Genomic DNA, 11896 nt, shown 5'->3' with positions numbered 1-11896 from the left:
TAATGCACTCTGTTGTTACATATAACAAATTAAAATAAAAAGATAACATTCATATATTTTTTTAAAAAAATTTGTCTTTACATTGAATCAATTCTATTCTCCATTCTATTCTTCACATCTGTATTACTTTTTCAAAAAAAAAAATATATATATATATAATCATATGCCTTTTTGCTTAGAGCTCCAATTCCTCCAACTGCTTTCAAAATAAATTTTAGGCCAAGTGCAATCGCACACACCTGTATTCCCAGCTACTTAGGAGACTGAGACAGGAGGATCATAAATTGAAGGACAGCCTGGATTGTTTACTCAAACCAAAAAAAATAAAAAAATAAAAAGGGCTGGGGATATATTTCCATGATAGAGTACTCCTGGGTTCAACTTCCTATATTGCAAAGCAACCACCCCCCACCCCCCACCCCCGCCAACAAACAAACAAACAAACAAATGTTAAGGTCCTTAATTTATCATATGAAGTTTAAGGTCTGGCCTCTGGCTAAGTCTTTAACCTAACCTGCTTGTTGTTGAAATATACTTGATAACTCTATCACAATGAAATGAACAACCTGTGGTTCCTCAAATGTTGTACCTCTCTTTATTGTTCCTTTACTTTTTTTTTTTTTTTGGTACCAGGGATTGACTCAGGGGTACTCCATCACTAAGCCATATCCCCAGCCCAGTCCTATTTTGTATTTTATTAAGAGTCAAGGTCTCACTAGGTTGCTTAGCACCTTGCTTTTGCTGAGGCTGGCTTTGAACTCACAATCCTCCTCCCTCAACCTCCCAAGCCACTGGGATTATCAGGCATGTGCCACCACGCCCGGCATTCCTTTACTTTTGATATTCTGTCTACAATGCCATTCTTCTGTTCCTTGTCTTCCTAAATTTTCCTCCTCCTTCAAGACCCAACACAAGTGAAACCTCTGCTAGGAAGTGTTCCCCAATTCTATGATTTTGAAGCCAAATGTCTTTGTTTATATGAAATCTTATGTGCACTGCTAGACTAACACTTACTTGCTCTAACTAAATATTTCATATACTTGTCTCCTCCTTACTATGTATTTATTGAAGGTAGGAACCTTATTTATCTTCATATTTAAGTGTACCTAACAACTTAAAAAAATGAGTTAACCATCAGTCACAGAAGAAATGCACAAGTATAAATGCTGTTGCTGCTTTCAACCTACATTCAAGCTTTTGCTTTTAGTTTACTTCATGAGTATGTACAAATCTTTGACAAGCCTATCAAGGTTCTTCTGGATAAAGCCATAGCTTAAAGAAGAGACAGGTGGATGAAGAGGAGAAGGAGCAGGAGGAGGAGAAGGAGGAGAAGGAGAAAATTGGTTGAAGGGAAATAAGAATTAAAGAAATAGATCTCATGGCTGGGGATGTGGCTCAAGTGGTAGCGCGCTCGCCTGGCATGTGTGCGGCCCGGGTTCGATTCTCAGCACCACGTACAAACAAAGATGTTGTGTCCACTGATAACTAAAAAATAAATATTAAAAAATTCTCTCTCTCTCTCCCCTCTCTCACTCTCTCTTAAAAAAAAAATAGATCTCATATTTAAAAGCAATATAGCAAACATTGATTCTTCCCAACTTTCAAACCTAGAAAGGTAGCCTAGTATCCTGCTTAAGGACATGGTCTCTAGATTAGACTGCCTGCACTGATTCTTAACTCTACCACATAAGAGCTGTGTGAATGTAATGAGTTGTGTTTAACTTGCTGTGTTGTCCATCTAATAAAAATAGAAATAATAAAAGTTATTCACAGGGTTGTTATGAGGTTCAATTGTGCAAATATAAATGACAACATGTTAAGTATTTGATAGAATAAATAATCCAAGTGATGATACACTTACCAGTTAGAGATAAAATGGGATTTCCTTCCTATAAATGCTGCAAAACGCATGTTCTCCAGTTGTAGACCATTTTATGTTTTTCTGCCATACCCACCACCAAGCAGTCAACAATGGTCTCCATATGTCTGATTGGCTACTTGTTTCCTTCTCAGTATATTTCTTCAACTATACCTCTACAAAATCATTTTGGAACTTAGGAAACATTAAGAATTTTAGGCACTTTGGTATCTTGTATTATAATCCAACAATTTAAGATCTTCTGTAATAATGTCATCTAATTTGCTTGTTTCCTTCCCTAACTTCCTCCTGGTTTCATTTTGAATTTTTGTTAAATTCTTATTTAGAATTCAGTGAACCAAAACTAAAACTCATGGTCCTATAAAACCCAAGGGTAGAACTGAATCAATAGGAACTATTTAAGAAAATTGCCCAATCATTACTATGTCTCCATACCTCCATCCCCGAAAAAAATTAATTTTGTATTCAGTAGATCTAATTATCCCCTTTCAACTGATATAGTAACTGAGGTGGGAGAGATGATCTCAAAGAATTCTCACTGAAGCATTCTTTTATGTTCTTACAATTCGGGTGCAATGCTTCCATCTAGAATACAAGGTTCTTAAGTGGTCATAGAAGCCTACCTCATAGAATCTCAGGGATAGACATGGGCACAGTCTGTCACATGAAGAGTGAGTCTGCATGGACACAAAGAGGACCAGACCTTTCCGATCCTGGCTTTGCTTTCCATTGTCATTGTTCCCCGTCCAATCTTCAGCTTTCTGGTTTTCTTCCCCTGGATTACTGCACCTTCTAATTTGCTTACCCCTAAAGTTCCTCTGCATCCTTCAAATGTTGATCCTTCAAAATGCTATTGGAGCTGTCTTAAATAGGATCGGATCCAGCTCTAGTGTGCAAATCTTGGCTTGCTCCTTATTAGTTGCAGAGTGATCCCCCAAATCTTCAGAAGACATACGAGGCCATTCAAGAAAAGACAGCCCAAGATCTGGCTGAATTCCCTTTCCAGTGATCTCCCATCACAGTGTTTTTTCTTCCGCCATATTCAACCCTCCTTCCCTGGATATTCCCTACCCCTTTTCCCACCATGTGCTGTACTCATGCTTTTTCTTCCACTTGGAATGTTCTCTCTTCCTGACTTCCAGTCGCAAGCCTACTCTATCAAATCCTGGTGTAAAAGTGTCCCCTTAAGAACTCTACTTGGCGTCTACTCATTCCTTGCCTTGTGACAGTCTGTTTCTTGTCAGCTCCTGTTGCACTCTGTCCCCCATTGCCACACGTAGCACACACTGTTTCATGTTAAAGAGATTCACTCTTTGACACATCTCTTCTCCACTGTCTTGAAACTCATTTAAAGCAGGAATTGGGTTACCAACCTCTAAACCTCAGCGCCAGGCAGAGCATTTTAGAACTATCTGAATCTGAAAAATGACATTTTAATTTGGAGATGTCCCTGAATATAACATTTTAGGGATAACCATTCCGATTTATCTGTAATGAACAATATTCTTTCATGACTTACTAGATAGAGGATGAAATATGAAACAGTGAGTTATTACACAATGTGGTTCTTGCCAAATCTAAACTCAGATTTATGTTCTTAATTACTGGATCAGCAATGACCATTTCTTGAGGGAAAAAATATAGTGAAATAGAGAACTTGCTAATTAGGACCCAATAAATTTCCAAAATCTCTCTTGTAGTAAATCAAAGATCTGTCCACATTGGACTTATTTCAGCATCAACATATTAGCACAACAGAAGATGAGTCATTACTAAAATATTACAGCTTTTAAAAACCTACTTTTAGGGACACTATTTTATTTTAACAGTGTGCACCTTGGGGACTGAAAAGAAAAGGAAACAAAACCCAGGGTTGTCGATATAATAAGCTCCCTTGAGAAGGCTTCTTCAGCAAGTTCTCAATGTCTCCTCTTAATAATTCAGGGAAACCAAAAAAATCTCTAAACTCACAAACTGAAGAGCAGAAGTGAGCAATTATCGAGAAAATGGAGACATTAAAATTTACTTCCATTTTATGGCTTTATCAATTTAAACATTTATTCCTTGAGGACAAGGCCCCTGTCTTGTGTTTTTATCTAACACAGACTCTAAACACTATCCCGAGACCACAGTAAGTCCTCATTTTATTTCCTAAATGGTTGATTTTTACTCCATAATGAAAAAAAGTGGTGAATTCCTGCACTTCATATTCGAAATGCAGACACAGAGGAATCTTCTTTTCTTTTAAATCTAAAATGTTGATAAATGGTTCATGTTATAGGCTGAATTATACCTCCCATCCAGCTCATATGATGAAGTTCTAACCTCCAGTTCCTCAGAATGTGATCCTATTTGGAAAGTTCACCTTGAAAGAGGTCAAGCTAAAATAACATTATTAGGGTGGGCCTTGGTCCTTATGACTGGTGCCATGTAAGAAGACATTAGGGTGGGAGACAACACAAAAAGACCTTGTGAGGACAGAGAGAAGGCAGCCACCTGCAAGCCAGGAGATCTGGGAAGAAGTAGCTCTGCCCACACCTTGATGGGTTTTCAGCCTCCAGTTTTGTGAATATACAAATTTCTGTTGTTTACCTCCCAGCCTTTTTGACCTGCAAACTAAGGTAGCCATTGAATAGAGAGAACTAGTTAAAAATTTTTTGTAAAAAGATGTAACTGTAAACCTGGTCCATATGCTCAGAGACATAACATACATTTTCTCTCTCTCTCTCTCTCTCTTTAAACATGTATTAAAATTTTATTTGTTTTAAATTCGTTCACATATGATGACAGCTCAAGACATAACATACATTTTCTTGGCTCTTTTTTGTTATAAGAGAAATTGAGAGAAAGCTTACTCTTCATTTTTAACCTTTACTACAATTGTCACCAATTTGAGGTTAAAAGAGAAGTTTCCAAAGGAGGAAAAAAAATCAAAGAATTTTAAAAGTATGGTATACATGCTTTGGTAATATTGTGAGCAACCAATCAGATAAGGATTTGATGAATTAATTGGCCAACTCGAGATCACACCATAATTACCAACCACAAGAGTTATGAATTCCTGCCAACCATTCCAAGTATTTTCTGTCTTGGGCAAGTTAGGAATGCATCAATTTTGCTCCCTTGAGGGCATCTCCCACGTCTCGCCCGCCCCCAGTTCCCCTGCCCCTTCCATGCGGTTCAGAAAGTAGGGAGCACAAGTAGAAACACTTTATGCTGCAATGATTTAATGGGAAGCCAAAATCTGGGACAAAATTGAGGCAGCTCGGTAATGTGAAGAACAGGCGAAGGGGTTTTCTATCTGCCAGCCTCCCTCCGTTCTCACCCCTGCCCAGGCGGACACGCGCCTCCCCATCCGCGTTCTCCCCCAGACCCTCCTGCCGGGAGGAGGTGGAAAGAGCCTCTCCTACCTCCCTACAAATGTTAATCTCCAGCTTTTCCAAACAAACCACGTGTCTCCTTTCTCCAGTGGCTCGGAACTCCCCGCGCGCTGATCCGAAAACAACGCGTCCTGTGTCCATAGAAACAGTTTCCAGAGCTCATCTGGAGACGTTTGCCCACATACTTTTGTCACTAAAGGCCAAAGTGACTCACCAAATACTTGTGGGCCTAAAGCCGATTATGCTGAAGGAGTGGAAAGATGAGAGGTCAGGAAAAGAAGAGCAAGGGCAAAAAGAACTGAGGGACAGTTAAAGTTGCTCCTCTCTATTGTCACTTCTTCCTTTTGTAATTTTCCCGGAAAGGCAGAATTTCAAAAAGAAGAGTAAATATACAGCTTGCAGGTTCGAATGGAGATCCATAGCCTATTTTTGAATAGTTGATAGGATATTTTTTTCATGACTGAGGAAGTGAAAAAAAGAATATATCTTATTCACAAGGCCAAGAAAGTACCTATTCTAATCAGTATTATATAAATTGTATAGCAGGTGTGGGGACACACACACACACACACACACACACACATGGCAGAATCATAATACAAAACAGACTGACTTGAAAACACCTTGTATTTGATCAACAATAACAGGAAATTTCTATAAAATATTGGTTACATTTTTACTCAAGAGTTATCTTGGTAAGCATTTTAAGAATATACCTTGTCTGATATATCAAAATTAAAAAAAGAAAAGTTTTTAAAAATAGCATTAATGACTAAAAGATAAGTCAGTGCTAGTGGCAATGCAAGAAATTTGCCCCCACCCCCCCAAAAAAAAAGTATGTTTGTGGATCTGTAATAATCAAAATTTGACTAGGGCTGGGAATGTTGAGGCCCTGGGTTTGTTACAGAGTGGTAGACCTGATTCTGGGAATTCAACAGATGAGACTGGGCCACTTACCCCAAAAAACAAATAGAAAAAGTAATTGTGAAAAGCATGAAAGAAACTTTAATCAGTGTAGTTATCTTGGGAGACAAGGGAACCTGTGTCCTTATCTCTATCCAGGGGCTGACAATGACTTTGAGATCTTGTAGAAAGGGGAATAAGGTCAAGGATTGAGTGTTTACACAGCTAGAGGCTTTTCTTCACAGCTGCTGCTGCAGATGATATTGGTCAGATGATCTTGGTCAGTAGTGGTCTCCATCTTTATCTCAGGATTTGGCTATCAGGCTCTTGTCACTCTGAGAAAGTTGCTGTTGCCTTGGACATAGTTTTGACCCTTGTCACAAGATATTTATCCATCAGACTTGTTATTCTGGAATTTAAAGTGACTCAGACTATAGGAAACAGATACAAAATGAAGGCAGAGATGCCAAATCTTTAATCCTGCTTTTAGTTACCTATCAAGACATTTGTAGGCAAAAGTGAAAAGTTTAAGTCTTTGTTTCAGGTTCAATTCCCACCCCCCTCTCCTCTCTCTCTCTCTCTCTCTCTCTCTCTCTCTCTCTCTCTCTCACACACACACACACACACAAATTTGTGGCTACAAGTTGCTAGTCAAAATGCATTAAAAACAATGGTATCAGTTTATTTCACATACTTAATATATAAAAATACAATAATAAAATGATAAGGTAGTTTGATTCTATAAATTTTAAAAAAAACTATATTCATTTAAGAACAATAATTTGTACAGAATTGGTAACTACAATGTAGTTGATTGTGGTAATTTGCCTAAGATTATTATACCTTCAGCTCATAAATTGATACAGAGATGAAATTAACCTCTTCTTTTCTTCCTTTATTCCTTTATTTCTTTCATACCAGGGATTAAACCCAGGGGTGCTTAACCACTGAAACATAACCCCAGACCTTTAATTTATTTTTTTAATTTTGACACAGGGTCTCACTAAGTTGCTTAGGGCCTCACTAAGTTGCTGAGGCTGCCTTTGAACTTGTGATCCTCCTGCCTCTACCTCCCGAGCTTCTGGTATTACAGACATGTACCACTGCACCTGGCAAAATTAGCTTCTTAAAGGAAAATTAAGGTAAAAATGTTAGCAACTCAAAACTCTGTAGTCAGTAAAATTTATAAAGCATGAATCTTATATAAAAATCTTAGAATATTGTCATTTTCTTAATTAAAATTTTGGAACATCTACTATATGCCAGATATTTGGCTAAAAATTTTTTTAAAATAATATGACACTAGACATCTATCTGCTTTCTCAGAACTATTTATGTACCACCATGGCCACCTTTGTGGAGCTCAGCACCAAAGCCAAATGCCCATTTTGGGTCTGGGCACATGAAGTCTACTCCAGTCAAAATCAAAGAAGGTGTGAAGGTAGACACTGATGCAGGATATCTCCAGATAGATTGTATATCCATCTATTAGAATGAGAATGAGGTGGGAGAAGACATTCAAGATCCAAGAGAAGATTATAACATAGAAATACCTCTTCATTCTTAGACAGTTGTGATATACCTTCTTTGAGAGAAACCTTGGGAAGGAAGCCTGTCAGAAGAACTGGGCTATCTGAACATCTGTCTTATTCACTGGCCACAGGATTTCAGCCTGAGAAGGAGTTGTTCCCCAAAGATGATAAGGCAATAGCCTCATCAGTATATTAACATTCTTGGATGCCTGGAAGGTCGTGGAGGAGCTGGTAAATGAGGGATTGGTTATAGCCCTTGGTGTCTTCTACTTCAATCACTTTCATCTTGAGCAAGCCTGGACTCAGACCTGAACCAGTGACTAATCAGGTTGTGTGTCACCCATACCTCACCCAGGAGAAACTGATCCAGTACTGCCACTCCCAGGGCATTGCTGTATCAGTCTAGGACCCCCTGGGCTCTCCAGATAGACCTTGGCCCAAGCCAAAATACTCTTCACTTCTGGAGAATCCCGGTTAAAGAGATTGTTACAAAGCACACACACACACACACACACACACAAATTCCCTGGTGCAGATTCTGATCTTGTTCTAGATCCAGAGGCATATGGTGGTGATTCCCAAGTCTGTGGCATGGAATAATTTTTGAGAACTTTCAGGTCATTGAGTTCAAATTGAGTGATGAGGAGATGGCATCATTGTCAGCTTCAATAGAAACTAGAGGGTCTGTGTTCTGGCTGACCAGGCTTATTTGGTGGAATAATCCTTCAATATCAAATACTGCAGGTCAACTTCCGGAGGGGATTATTTGGTGGATTATTCTCTTCACTGAAGTGGATATGGCTCCCCCGAGCCCTAGTGTAGCTAAGCTTATGTGAAATACTGTGTCCAACCTGGTTATAGTTCAGAATCTAGGCAAGGTTTCTTTTTAAATTTTTTATTGGTATATTATTTTTTTAATTTTTTTTATTAGTTGCTCAAAACATTACAATGATCTTGACATATCATACATTTGATTCAATGGGGTATGAATTCTTATTTTTTCACATGTACTGATTGCAGGATCCCATTGGTTGTACAGCCACGTTTATACCTACAGGTATATTATAATTATACATAATAGTTGGATTTGTACATGCACATTAAGTTGTTCAATTTTCTTCCCTATTCCACCCCTTCCCCCCTTTCTTCCTCCCTCCCCTTTGGCAAGGTTTTATTTAGATCCACATTTTAAACCAAGAGAACACTATCACAGGGAAGTATGACTCAAATGAGCAAATGACAATTTCTTCCACTTATTTTTGATCTGATCAAATGTTAAACATCTGGAACTCTGATAACACTACAAAGATAAAAAGAATTTTAAAAAGATAATAAAAATTAATAGTATCTCATTTCAGCCTTCATTTTCACTAATCCTTAATCCTCAACTAGTACCTATGGAAAATGTATTTATCTTTAGTTTTAGAAGTCATTGTCACAGGAGAAGAGATTTCTCCAAAGAAGGTTCTGAGAAGGGGTTTTTGTTTCAAGACCAGTGGGATTCTTGGCATATGCCATGGGAAAGAATTTAGCATGTGTCAAAAGTATAAACACATCTTATTTAAGAAGGTAAAGACATAATCAAGGGAGAATAAAGGCCATCTCCAGAGGGAGACACAGCAGCCTGATGGTGTGGGATGGTGCTGGAGTTGGGTCTAGAGGTGAAGCCATGGCAGAGTTTCACAATGTTGTGTCAGTGCTCTCTGTGCTTGAATACTGCCCTCATGTTACAAGGGCAAGGGTCAAAGGCCCTTCCTTTGAGACTCAGCATCTCTCCCTGGTCTCAAATTCCATCTTGAATGCAAAGAAATTGTGACTTGCCAAACATCATACAATTACTAAGTATTAATACAACATGCTATTTTCTCTTTTATTAAAAAAATTGGTAGAATGTACACAAAAATAATTCAAATTAATTCTTTTTTAACTACTTTAAACACCTCAATTAAACTCAATAGGTTATCTACTAAATGATTTCATGAACTTATTTTAGAAAAATACTGGATAAAAGAGCCTAATGGATGTTTCATTTAGAAAGCATACAGAGTCCTTAAAATATAAACTTTTTTCTGTCAGAAGGCAAAGAAAGTCAGATCCACAGACTTTTTCCTAATTTGAGGAAAACTACAAAGACCAGCTACAAAGCTGGAGGCCATGCTTCTCAAGACTGTCATTACTTCTGCCACCAAGTTCAGGGTTCTCAAACCCTGACTAGAGCCCTCAGGTTTGACAATTCACCAGAAAGACTCACAGAAATCACTGAAAGCTGTTATATTTAGGATTATCGTTAATTGCAAAAACGGACACAAATGAGAATCAGCCAAGGGAGGAGGCTCATAGGGCAAAGATCCTTGAGTTTCCCTCAAACTCCTTTGGTGGAGTCAGGACAACTGGCTGTCCCAGAATTGTCCTAAAGCAGTGCTCATACAACCAGGGAAACTCACCTGAAGGTTACCAAAGTTTTTAGTGGGATTTCATCACAAAGTCCTGATTAGTTGATTCCTCACATGGTTAATGAGTTTCTAGGTTGACTGATATCATATGACCAAAGCCCTCACCTTAAGTCACACTATTCATCTTTCTGCAGTGGCCAGCCCCCTCCCGAAGATTGTGCAGGTGTGGTCAGCTCCCCACCCTGAATTACACTGCTAGGCTATTGTGTGTGACTCAAGGTACCCAGCAAACAAAGATCTTCCTATCAGGCTCAAAAACCCAAGGGCCCAGTTTATTTCCCCAAAGCCAGGGTAAAGGTCAAACTTTCTCTCTGGGCAAGAGATTCTATTCTACAGATTCTTTACTAAAAATCTTCTATATGTGGTCCACTATTTAGTAGCTCAGAATGGTGAAAACCCCCACTTTCTGCCCTCTCTGAAGAAGGCAGCTTATTTTGCCCTTTCCCCACAGAGATTATGAGGTCTGGGAGAAGTGACAATATTCTTCAGCTTTCCGATATCCTTTTCACACCTTTATTTGCTTTTTATTTTTTAAAAAAGTCACCTCTTGTGAGGTTCAAACCAACCATCTCCTCACACCTACTTTATAACAAATTCCAGTCATTTCCACTTTCACAGACCTGGGAACTTCCTCAGTTTGAGTAGAATAAAATGCAGAAAAAATACAATGCACTCTTACTTTTATAGACCCTCCCACCACTTGATGGCAGTATACTAAAGTTTAGATGGTTGAAATTTTAGAAACTTAAAAATAGTAATAACTTGAAATGACACCAAATAGCTCATGATCAAAGCTGCAAAGAAACTCCCCGCCAATGTGCCCTTTTCCAGTCAGAGGGTAAGCTACTATCACTATGTTGTAGGTTTTCAGAAATACCCTTTATTGAGCTGGGCTGGAGTCATGTGGTCGTAGACAGCAAGTGTGAGGCCCACTGTCAACAGTACAAGTACTTTGCTTCTCCACAATCTATAATGAACCTATTATAGATTCATGCAATTGCCTCTATGGAGCAGGAAACCACTGGATTAATACTTAACACTTTACTTTGTATGTGTCTTTATTTTTTGAACCACTTTTACTTTGTGTGTGTATTTATTTTTTGCTGCTCCTGAGGCCTGATTTGTATCTTTCTCATTAGCATTCCTTATAGAAACAAGAAGATCTTTCTTTGGTAAGAGAAGAGTTGCTTTCCTAACTCAATGCTGACCAAAAAAAAAATGGATTCTAAATGCTGATAATTATAACCTGATTTTTTCCCACTTCAGTTACACTTGTATTTTTTCTTTTTTTTTCAACATTTTTTTGTAGTTGTGGATGGACCAACTGCCTTTATTTTATTCATTTATTTTTTCATGTGATGCTGAGGATTGAACCCAGTGCCTCACATATGCTAGGCAAGTGCTCTACCACTGAACCTCAATTCTATCTTGTATTTCTTCTTTATTTGTACTGGGGATTGAACCCAGGGACACTTTATCACTGAGCCACATCCCCAGACCTTTTTTATTTTATTTTATTTTGAGGCAGGGTCTTGCTAAGTTGCTTAAGGCCTCAATAAGTTGCTGAGGCTGGCCTTGAACTTGTGAAACTTCTGCCTCAGTCTCCCAAGCCGCTGGGAATTACAGGTGTGCCACTGTGCCTTGCTTAATAATGATTTATTTTAAAACTATAAACTAAATTCAATTAGAAGTTAATATCAAATAGTGTTATTCTGGTGAACTAAAGGAAAAATTAAATATTGGTAAGTT

The 11896-nt window shown here is 38.3% G+C and overlaps 1 pseudogene; it reads left to right on the top strand.

Annotated features, from left to right (window-relative positions):
- The first annotated feature begins 7506 nt into the window (after nucleotides 1-7506).
- Nucleotides 7507-8373, top strand: LOC143641274 (aldose reductase-related protein 2 pseudogene; annotated as a pseudogene).
- The last annotated feature ends 3523 nt before the right edge of the window (nucleotides 8374-11896 follow it).

The sequence above is a fragment of the Callospermophilus lateralis genome, unplaced genomic scaffold (assembly GCF_048772815.1).
Source record: "Callospermophilus lateralis isolate mCalLat2 unplaced genomic scaffold, mCalLat2.hap1 Scaffold_93, whole genome shotgun sequence".
NCBI lineage: Eukaryota > Metazoa > Chordata > Mammalia > Rodentia > Sciuridae > Callospermophilus > Callospermophilus lateralis.
The sequence above is the reverse complement of the archived record's forward strand: the minus strand, read 5'-3'. Positions and strand labels throughout refer to the sequence as shown.